The sequence below is a fragment of the Capsicum annuum genome, chromosome 2 (genome assembly GCF_002878395.1).
Source record: "Capsicum annuum cultivar UCD-10X-F1 chromosome 2, UCD10Xv1.1, whole genome shotgun sequence".
Classification (NCBI taxonomy): Eukaryota; Viridiplantae; Streptophyta; class Magnoliopsida; order Solanales; family Solanaceae; genus Capsicum; species Capsicum annuum.
The window spans coordinates 105,304,284-105,308,559 of NC_061112.1; positions in this window are offsets into that span (position 1 = coordinate 105,304,284).

Sequence of the window (4,276 nt, forward strand, 5' to 3'; positions counted from 1 at the left end):
GTTTATTTCAATTAAGCACTAAATATATTATAAAGTGTTCGTAGCTATAGTCACTTATGACTCAAGTTGTCATCTCCTTTGATTACATGCATAAACCTCTAAAGAAGGTGATAAGTTTTATGTGGTTAATTTATTTGAATAAGTTGAAAAAAAATTTCAAAATTTAAAGTGTCTAATAGGAACACTCTATAACAAATAGGATTATTTCATTAGTGTAATGTCAACAACTATTTTTAAATAATTGTTCTTCTTAATTTATATTAATTGACAATATGCACACTTGCAAAGTACGCACATAAGTCTATCTATTAAAAGATGAAGACCATTACAAAAGTGATTTGAAATTTTTATCCTTCATTAAAAGAGTTTGTAATAGATAAAATCATCTTTTTTCTATTTTTTTCATAATTAAAACTTTTAAATTAACTAAATTTTATGTAATAAATCCTTCCTTCCTTAAATTTTGTGATATAGTTAAATTTGTAAGAAGAATTAAGTATGAAAAAAATAAAAATTTTAGCCACTTTCGAATTCTTTTAAATATAGGAATTTCCTCTATATTAGGAAAATGTCATTTCAAATTGTTAGGCTATAGTTAATATTTACGGGTATTCCAATTTAATTTGCATGAAATTTTACCTTATCAATATTTTATAATAATATGGTAAATAAAAGTGAACTATAAATTTTATTATTATTAAGTCTTTTCTTTTTTAGTTGTGTAAGAAGTTCTAATATTTTATAATTCTAAATCACTTAAAATATTACCTTATAGAAACTACATCTATTTAAGTAATGTTGGTGGAAGAGATATTCTTATAACTATTTTTTTAATAAGCTTTGAAGGAAGCGTATAATAATCACAAAAGATTACATTTAATCATTCTAATATCTTGATTATCATATTATTTTGTAATAATTTCTATTCTATTCAAATTTATATTGTAGATGGTTGTTCGATTGGACTTTGAAGAATTTTTTATATTAAGGTTAGCTTTAATGGTATTATTCTAATATCTCAATTATTGTATTTTTTGTAATGTTATTATCTGTTATTTTTCTGCTTAACACAGGTGGATGAATGTTTGATCGGACTTTGAGAAATTCTTTTGTAAAGGTTAGGGTTTAATCATATCTTGTAGTTTACAAGTGGTGGATGAATGTTCGGTCAAACTTTGATGAATTTTTGTAAAAATATTAGGTTTTATCATATTGTTTTATTGTAGTTTCTGATCTATTACTATATATTATTTTTTTAATCATCCGTTGTGTGATAATACACGTTGTAGGAGACGATTAAGATACCAATACTTTACGCATGTCTGGATGCATAAAGTTGTCTATCTCCGATTTTAAAGTCAATTGTTATTTTTAATAAATATTTTTCTTTATATATTTCATATCTATTGATGGTTTAACATGAAATACACGTGTAACACACGTACACTTGACTAGTAATTAAAAAAGTGGAAGAGAGTGTAACTACTTCCAAAAGTAATTAACTATCACCTTGTGCACTAGCACCACTTAACCTTCTTCTTCATTAATTTACAGTTGATGTAATATCTGGAAAGTCCAAACATAAATCTCCTCTTCAAGTATACAAAAACCAATCAATTCCGACAAAACAATCAAATGTGTCTGTGGATTCAATGCAAAGCTTTTTTGAGTTGGTGGAGTCTAATATATCTCTTTCCTTAGCTATTTCCCTTCAAATGTCTCCACAAAGTTTAAAAATAGGAATGAAGAACCAATGTCGATGCTTGATCGTATAACGCTTTCGTAACACATTTTTATCAGTGTCCATACCGTCGCCTGATTCCATATTGCTTCAGCGATTACCAGAAGTTCAAATCCAGACCTGATAGCTTCCAATAAAACTATCCAATTGATGTAGTAACCAAATGATATCAATGGCAAAGCAGTAATGATGTCACAATGAAATCAACCTTTTTTCGATACATCACAATGAAGAGGCAGAGTCGCTCTCCGCTTCTTCACTTACTCTGTCTCTCTTTTCGCACTTAGTACACACACCCTACCAGATAGAGCAACTCAACAATGGCTTACCCAAATCTTCTGCCCCAAACAAGTCGTCAAGCGCGACAACTCTCTTTGCACTAGCTCTGCCCTCTTGTACTCCTTCAATTTCGACGAATCCACCTAACCCGATTTATATTGATTTCTTGGCGTGACAATTAATTTGGAGAAAATGAGTGTGTGTTTGAGAAGAGGATTAAGTTAATTAGATGGGTTTGGTTGGTTAAAATGGATTAGATGAGGAAAATTGTTAAGTTAATTGTAATCAGTTATTTTGGATGGATTCCATCCAATTGAGGGACAATTTTATTTAGTTTGATAATACTAATTAAGGATAAATGTAACCTCATATTATCACAAAGGATAAAGTAGTTAACTAGTTAATTTAAGTGAAAGAGTATTTTTGATCCTTTTTCCTTGAAAATAACATTCAATTTAGTCTTAAATTCCTATAGTGACAATTATTTTGAAATATTATATTTCTTTTTGGCTAAAGGCCTAAAGCGACAGTTAACATGAAACGAAGGGAGTAATACATATATTCTTCTTTCAACAATACAATTTTTAAAAGAAAAAACTCTTACCAAAAGAGTAAGGATATCTAGAAAACCTAATATTTGACAAAACTAGCAACTCAACTTTGGCTAGGATATTTTTCTTCTGACAAAGTGAAACCCACTCCTAGTGGGAAAATGGGAAAAGATATCATTTTCACCCTATACTATACAAAAAAAAGTCTAAGCCACACCTAAATTATATAAGTGATCTATTACACATCTTAACTATATAAAAGTGATATTATTACCTCCCTGCGACCACCATTCTAAGGCGCGTGTGTTACACTTATTTTAGGTACGTCCAGCCTATTAAATAACAAAAGTAAACGGCTAAAAACATTAAGGGAAAAGGCATCGTTTTCACCCCAAACTATAATCGAAAAGTCGAATCTATACCTAAACTATATAAGTGACCTATTACACACCTTAACTATAAAAAAAATGATACTTTTTACTGACGTGGTGCGGACGTGGCAGAGCGTGTAAACACTACACCACATGCAAGTGGTGGTAGCCTGACAGGGTGTAAATAGTTTCACTTTTTTATAGTTTTGGTGTGTAATAGGTCACTAGTATAGTTTAGATGTGACTTCGACTTTTCAGGTATAGTTTGGGATGGAAACGATGCCTTTTCTCGTGAAAAAATTTTATTATGGGCCTTATGCACCACATCATATTTGCATGAGGCCCTATTATTTTGACACATCAACTTTATGGGGTCCACCTATCAAAATAATTGTCTCTTCCTTTCTCTCCTTATTCCTTTACCTTTTTTTAAAGACAACTTATCTTTTTTACTCTTTTATTTTAGAGTTAAATTTTTATTTATTATTTTTTTTTGTCTTTTTTTTTTACTTTATAATTTTTCTCGTGTTCATGAAACTAATCGAATTAATGATTTTTTTTTCTTCCTAATTTTTATTTGTAGATATTTGCAACCAAATCAAATTTATATAGTTTTTTTTTTGTTTAAATTTATTTATGTCATTTTTCGATAAGTTCATTTTTTTTAAAAAAATGTCTTTTTTCATTTTCTTAAAAAAAATTATTTTTAATTTTTTACATGATATGTTTAAAATCATAAAAGTTAAAGAATACTTGAATATAGTTTATATATTTTTTAAATTTAAGACCAATTAAGAGTTCGTTTGGATAGAATTAAAAAATAACTTTTTAATGTATGTGTTTAAAAGTTAAAAATAAGTGTTTAAAAATTAAATAGATAAATGTATGAATAGAAGTGTTAAAACTGAAAAAAGTTGTGGATGTGCTTGATAAACAAGGGTTGTTAAACACTTTTTTATTTAAGATTTGTTTATCAAGTACATCCATAATTTTTCAAAAGTTGTAGGTGAATATTAAGATTTGAACTATTGAAAAACTGGATATTGTGGTTATTCAATTTTGAGTTTATCATACAAAAATAATTTTCTTATATATAAAGTTATTTAATTTTTAAATCTATCACACATAAATCACTCTTTTATTTATTTATCACATAAAAAAAAAGTCATTCAATTTTAAATTAACAAATAAAAATTATATTTTTTTTATTTCTAAAAGGTGTTCTACTTCATCAGAGGTAGAGGTATGGACTGCGTACATCTTACCCCCCCCAGACCCCACTAAGTGGGAATACACTGGGTTTGTTGTTGTTGTTGTTATTTCTAAAAGGTATT